The sequence below is a fragment of the Etheostoma spectabile genome, chromosome 15, assembly GCF_008692095.1.
Source record: "Etheostoma spectabile isolate EspeVRDwgs_2016 chromosome 15, UIUC_Espe_1.0, whole genome shotgun sequence".
Lineage (NCBI taxonomy): Eukaryota > Metazoa > Chordata > Actinopteri > Perciformes > Percidae > Etheostoma > Etheostoma spectabile.
In genome coordinates, this window is record NC_045747.1 from 9,500,018 (window position 1) to 9,507,306 (window position 7,289).

Consider the following 7,289-nt stretch of genomic DNA (forward strand, 5'->3'; position numbering starts at 1 on the left):
ATATATATATATATATATATACAATGTATATAAAGTAAAATTTGACCCTAATTTAAGCAGAAGAAACTAGTGTGAATTGCCGGCTTTAACATCAGTGCTTGGTAAGCTGAATAGAACTTGAATCATTTGCAAATCGTCTATCATTTGCATTCCTGCCAAACACACTATAAACATGTTTCCACATGTGCTCATTCCACTGCAGAGCTGCCCAACAGCAGTCGAGCGCTGTTGAAAGGAGGCTTATCACAGCTCTCTATGGTTTTCCTTGACGAAGAAATTGTTTTGTTCTGTTCTTATTTGAGGGAATCTGTGGCCTTAACTACACTGTTTTAGTCTACATTCCATACAAGCTGTACATTGACCCTATCCTCTAAATGAATATGTGCATTTTAAGCCAGTATTTCCGGTCCTGGCTGATACTCACAGTTTGTGCTCATTCACAAAGACGAGAAGGTTTGTGGGGCAAAATCTGATTAGTGTGTGTGTGTGTCTGTGTGTGTCTGTGTGTGTCTGTGTGTGTACTTGCACACCTCAGCTCAGAGTAATCTGATTTGCAAAAGTGAGTGGGTTGTTTCACATGACTGGTTTAAAGGACCACTGGCGCAAGGTTGTGCCAGTGTCCCTAACTGGTGTGTGTGGGTGGATGCATGCATGTGTGCTTGCAGGCGTGTGTGTATACACCTACGAGTATATATTTGCTTTCACAAAGTGCACTGCAGAAATATGAGCATTTATTAATGCAGACTCCTAAACAGTAGAAATAGTAAGGTGTTGAAGTTTGCTATGCGGTTGAACAAATCAGAATGCTGCATTATTTAGTTGTTCTTGTTTTCAGACAAGATTTATTTGGGAAAAGGTTGCATGAAAGTAAGACCACTGCTAATTAACAGTCGATTACACATCTGGAAAAAAGCACTCCTCTGCTTTAGACTCTGATGCAGGTTTTGTTTGTAACTTTCTGTTTACACATCCCTTATAATCAGAGCTTTATTTTGAACTAATGGACCATCAGAAATTATATCAAATAATTGAAATCATCCTATAGCCTCAGCTCTCTTTAGAGCACTGCTCGGATCAAATCCCCTGAAAGCTTTGCCTCAGAATCCTCTCTGTTTTTTAACATTGTTTGTTGATGTTTTTTTCGGGGTGGAGATTCTCTGCTGGATGTGGTCCATCATGTGATTTTCATTGGAGAGTGGCCGGAGGAGACTACCACAGTAAAAGCAAGTGAGCGCGTGTTTGTGTGTCATCTGGCCTCATTAATAAATGCAGGTTGTTTTCCATCTGGGGGTCATCAGTTGTGGTCAGCACATACACAAGTGAAAGAGAGGGGGCCCTAGGAGGTGACATTTGCAGCCATGTATCTGCTTGTTGGTGTGTCCGTGTGCATGTGTGTTGTACACATAAGCATGCATGGAACTTGCAATTTGTGTGTATGATCTCCCAGTGTTCATGCCATGTCGGAAAGGGTTATAATGTGTGTGTTTGGTTGTGTGTTTTCTCTCCAGTATGTGGAGAGCTCATAAGCAGTGTGATGCAGCAGGCAGGAAGCTCTGATCCCATCATGCGTGTCAGCAGGGGCATTATTTCATAAGGTAGTAATCTCACCACACAAAGAAGTGACCAATATTAGAGAGAGCCCCTACCCCCGAGCTAATCAAGACCTGACCAGCCCTTCTCCTGGCTCACCAACCCTCTGAACATTACCTCATCTGGAGGTTTAGCCTGGTCACATGCTGCTCCAGCCTGCTGGTCTACATGATAACTCACTCAGTATGATAGCTAGAAAAAAATCTGAAATATAAGAAGGGATATAAAAGAAATGGGACCAGCACACATCTACCTATGGTGCCTGGTGCCAGGGAAAGGTATTTTAGAAGGGAGAGGAAAGAAAGAATCATTTTACCCTGTCCTCCAGAAACTCTGGGAAGCAATTTGCCAGTATTCAGTTTCTCTCCCCGCCATCCTGTTATTGCTGTTTTCCCCTCAACTCTTGGAGCCTTCAACCTGAAAGGAGGTTCTTAAGTTCAGGCTTTGTGTCACTCGGAAACAGTGCATTTGTTCCCAAGGTAACAGGTCTGGGATGGTGAAACTCAGAAGAAGAGTGCACCCTTGTCCTGTGAATGGATGAAGAGGGACCAGAGCTCTCCTTGGTCCAGAGAGCACAACTTTGGTCGTTAACACGCCTGGATGAAGAAACATGTGATCAAGAGAAGTTTCTTGATCCAATATCTACCTGAACCTGTTAACCTTATGTAATAAAACCAGCATATCACGTAATTTAAAATGGTACAATGGAAAATCCACTTTGACTGCCCCACTTTTCCTGAACTGCCAGCTACTGCAGAGCTCCATTGAAACCTTATATTAACATAAAACATAGCGGGGGTGATCTATGTCACTACTCCAGGTTTGGCTTTTTAAATGTTCTCTGAAGATACTGGAGAAGGTCTTGAGTCCTATGGTCATTATAATACCACATTTGGTTGACCAAGAGTTAAAAAGATTATGCAACAATGAGATTGAGTGATAACCTGAGCCTTTTCTTTAATTTTAATTTACAAACATTTGTGTCACATTTTGTATTTGTGCATTATTGTACTCAGTATACTTTCACTACATGTCAACAGCTGGTCCTATACCAGTAGCCTTCTTGAATTATGTCCCAATAAACTGAAGCACTGTGTACATGTGGCATCATCATATCATATCACTGGTTGCATATGAGTGATTTTCGTGTTGTTTTATTTGACTGTTTGAATGTTTAGAGGCATGGAGAGGTAAAATTATCCGGTGCAATTAGAAGAAAAACAATGCAATTCTGTCTGTTTTGATTTTTTTCTTAATTTTCCTGTCCTGTTAATTATGTCATGATTCCTCAAATTTATTTTGCGACTGCAAGGTTGGAAATCACTGCACTGTAACCTCATTAAACCTGTGAAAACAGAGGAAGGAACTGATTGCTCCCTCATTGTACTGTAGAAAGAAAAAAAAATTGTATTTGGAACAATAATGCATGTCTGGGCAGAGCTGGACTAAATTACATCTGATTCCTCAGTTTTTGTGGACTTGTATGTTTACTCTTGAATGAGCTCCTCTCTGAATCATTTTATCCCCCCATCCTTTATCTTTTTCAGATGATCTCAGGTGAGCACCCAGAAGAGGCTGAGTAATGGAAACGTGATCTCATGAGATTCAACAGGTAGAGATGACTCTGTCTTTTTTGTTGATGTTTGTTTGATCTTTATTCACTGGAATATATGATCACACACAGTGCAGCCGTATTATGAACTGACAGTTGCTATAAACAAGTATAGTACATCCACTAATCAAACAGAGGTAGCAGTAGTTCACATATATATGAGACACAGCCAGGGTGGTGGCACTGGCTTTATGCCCATGTTCTTGCTTTTTTTATTGTGTAACTGAAGTCATGACAGCACAGTAAAGAATGCAGTGGCACAGAGATATCACTTCAAACACGGCGTCTCTTAGGAGCCTCAGATCCTTTCAGTGGAACTGAATGAAGATATGCTTTGATGGCCCACCACAGAGTCGGTGGCCTTCAAAGAAACCTGTTGATGGGCTTGTGCGGGGAAGCCAGCAGGCTGAATGAGTGGTACTGTATACGTGCGCCTCTCAGGGTAGCTGTGGGTGTTCTCAATGGAGGTCAAACATGCTTGACCCCAACATGAGTAGTCTTTTTCCATAGATTTAGGCTTGCATTATCTTTTGCTTTTCTCCCTCTACCAGGTTCTCTGGGTAAATGAAGGGGAACTGTGTGTGTGGATGGCAGGGTGCCAGCAGACAGGTACTGTAGATGTGCTGATGAGGGAGTGTGATAGGAGCCAGCCTCAGTCGCAGGCCCGAGGCATAGACAGGCGTACATGGACAGGCTGAGACTCAGAGGCAGGTTGGGACCTGGTTCTGTATGCTGATGCTGCTCTACTGGCTCTGCTCCAAGGTGAGGCATAGGAGAGAAACGTGGGAAGGGAATAACCAGAACAGAGGGCAAAAGGAGCAATAGAGAAAATCAGGTGAAAGGATGATTGTTGAGTGGTGAAGCTGCAAAAGCACGCAACCAAAAATGAGGGTATAGAGTGTTAACAATAAATCAATAGTAAGCAAGCTGGAGACGAGATGATGATTTGTGAGGCCAAGGGGAAGGAGAGAGAGGTGTGAAGATGAAGAAAGAGAGTACGCGAGTGAGGCTACATCCTGTACGCTGGTGAAACGTGACATCTTGCAGGTAAACCAGCTCAGAGGTGCAGACAGGCAGAAAGTAGATTAGAAACACTGATGGATGACTACTTATCCTCTGACACGTTGTTCCTTCCCCGGGCAAAGAACAGGCCGGGCCGGTCCCGCCACTTTGGCTGAGTGGATGTTGTGTGGGGGCAGATGACGTAATGTCATTTTGTGAGAGGTTGTATGCACAACCACAGGTAAAGCAGAGCACAGATTTTCAAAAGGCCACCTACCTGCATTACCTCACCTTGGAGGGCTCTGAAGTTGTTGAGGAACATATTCATGCAACTGTTGTTCTGGATATAAGACAATTTTCTCTTCTTCTTCAACGGTTCCCACACTTGTATTCTCAATTAAAGTGATATTTTTAATTTCTTTAATCATTGAAATCAGACATTTCTTTCAAATCAGGACTTTTTTTGGGCCTGAAGCAATACTAGGTTTGGCATTTTAATTCTGGTATTAGACTAAAAATTAGCTAGTTCCAGCTGCACCGGGAGAAGGCTCAGTGATTCGTATCCACACTGCTGGAAACAAAACACTCGGCCTAGATTTTGCCACCACTCATAATGTGATAATTTCAGCTGTGTGGATGAGGCTTCATCCACACAGCATCTTTATGCCAGTTTGAATCCTCAAGCTCTTTTTGTGTGGAAAGTTTATGAAAGCAGCCAAATCTGCTCAAGGCATCAGTGAAGAAGAACTTTGTGTTGATCAATTCTGGGTGTTTTATGAATCTCTGGTTGTTTTAAGTAATTTCACTAAACAGTTACTTGTAACATTTATAATAAAATGTTGCCATAAAAGATTAAAACATCTAATTTTCTTTAGTATGGGTATGAGAAACGTGTCAATGTTAAAGCTTCAAGTGGTTTTTGGCTTCAGTCAATAATTAGTTTCTGTATTATGTTTCTAGGATCATACTCAATCCTGGTTTAGACTGTGGACCAGCATCCCCTGCTACAGATGTTTGCTCCTGGCATGGCTGCGAACAGTTTGAGCTCCATCACTGACAATGTCACTCTCGGGATCCAGCGCCAGCAGCTTGGACTTGGAGAAGCCGTGACATAAACTCAGCGGGACAGTGGAGTGTATTCTGCAGCTCAGACATTATGGAACAGATCAGTCAACCCCGTCTGGAGAGGCGCTCGGTAGGAAAGTCCACTCCACGAATGCACATTCACCGTAGTTACCACAATGGATCTACACATTGTTTGACTTTTTCTAAATTGAACCTGGATTAATATTTTCCTGTACATACATCTGCTTTTGATATTCACTGTTTATTCACACTGTTGCTCATACATCGCAGTTGTGACATATACTATGTTATTCTGGATACAATATCAACAAGCGCTGGAACAGTAAATGGAAAATAATCAAATGTTATTTTTCAGTTTTAGTTCTATTTTTACAGACTGAAGGCGGTGCTTACACCAGTGCAGTCACATACAAAGTGTACTGTATCTTGTGAAAAGCACAAAAAAAGTTTCTATAGTGTAAAAAGAACACATACATGATGAAGATTCCATTGAAGGGTTACTCAGTCATTGGAAATGTAACTTTATCATTTGATATCTCCTAATTACAATCACAAAGAAGCCATTGTAATGTTGCTTTTGAATGCAACTCTTTATTGACACTAGGTTTTATTGTGACACATTGGCAGCCTTTGTAAGTATTGGTTAACAATACTGTCAAGGTGCTTATTCTGATGATTATTTATTGCTCCATAACAGTTGTTGTGGCGGTAAAACCCTACTAACAGAAATTAAATAAAGAAAGTTTTTTCCAAGCTACTGTCTGTTCGTTTTGTTATTGCAGCTGCAAGTCTATGAGATTGATAGATTTAAGATGCTTTCTTGATGTTCGTTATGCTGTTATTATTAGTCATGCTGACTTCATTACTAGTTGGGCCAGTATGTGCCAGTCTGCAACTAGGATGACTATCAGGAGTTGTAACAATCTTTTCTTTATTCTATTATGCTCAGGCAATGAGAGGCAGAGTGAAAGTGATGTTTAAAGTGAAAATGGAAAAATTTGACATTTAAATATTGACCAAGTGTTTGCTATTGGAAATCACAGGGTTTTACTTCACTAATACCAGTATTAATAATAGGTCAATTCTGAAGTGGTAACAAATTTACTGCTCAAAAAGATAATTTTCTTTATTTTATCACTGGGTATTTTTTTCCTGAAAAAGATGACATCATGGAAAATGTGTGTGCTGCTCAGTTTAATGTCTTTAAACCTTGTATGTACTGTATGATGTTGACAGAGAAGTGCTTACTGTCACAGTCTAGGTCAACATAAGTCAAACTGCAGGGACTTTTCACCATGTTATGGATGAAAATCCCCGCAGCTCCTCGTCTTCTGCAAAAAGACATTCCAGCTTACACTACAAATGCATTTATTAATTTCAATTAGTTTGTGAATTCAACAATTCAGCAGTGACTTCCTATTCAACTGTCTTCCCATGTCAATTTCAGCTATAATGTAATTAGGTTTGGCCCGGTGGGGGCTACGGGGTTGCAAGGGATGGGGACATGGGTGCGGGGAAGCGGAGTTGCTAAAGGGGTAATTATTCCTCAAGGGGTTGCTTATTGTTGTCTTTCTCTCTGCGGTAAAACAAAGCAAACTGGGTTAGGCTCCATTGCAGTGTGCTCATGCTTTTTATTCTGGCACTTGACAATGTTCTGACAAGTTGTTCAAAGCATCATATAATAGGAATCATATTAAGAATTACATTTTGTAGGGGACGAGGTGTTAAGGCCCCAGCGCTGATGTTTTGAAAGTTGAGCTTCATGACATCTTTATGGTCCTGCTTATGGTCAACAACATTAGCATGTCCACAATGGACTTCCCTACTTGCCTGCCTCCCCCTCTTTTATTTTTCTCCCTCGCTTTTTCTCACACACATCCACAGCTCAAGGGAAAAATGACCTCTCTGCAGCTTTCAATTCACTGCACTTCTATAGCCCTGAATGGACCGGCTCAACAAAAGGTGACATAATTTTCTCAGGGTTTGATTGGCCCCCTCC

At 41.2% G+C, this 7,289-nt stretch overlaps 1 long non-coding RNA gene across 1 annotated transcript in view; it reads left to right on the forward strand.

Annotated features, from left to right (window-relative positions):
* LOC116703181 (uncharacterized) overlaps positions 1 to 6,037 on the forward strand; it is a 59,370-nt gene extending 53,333 nt beyond the window's left edge. The window contains exons 3-4 of the long non-coding RNA XR_004335370.1: positions 3,138 to 3,202; positions 5,165 to 6,037. This is a non-coding gene — a long non-coding RNA (uncharacterized LOC116703181). The remainder of the gene's footprint in view (positions 1 to 3,137; positions 3,203 to 5,164) is intronic.
* Positions 6,038 to 7,289: the final 1,252 nt, after the last annotated feature.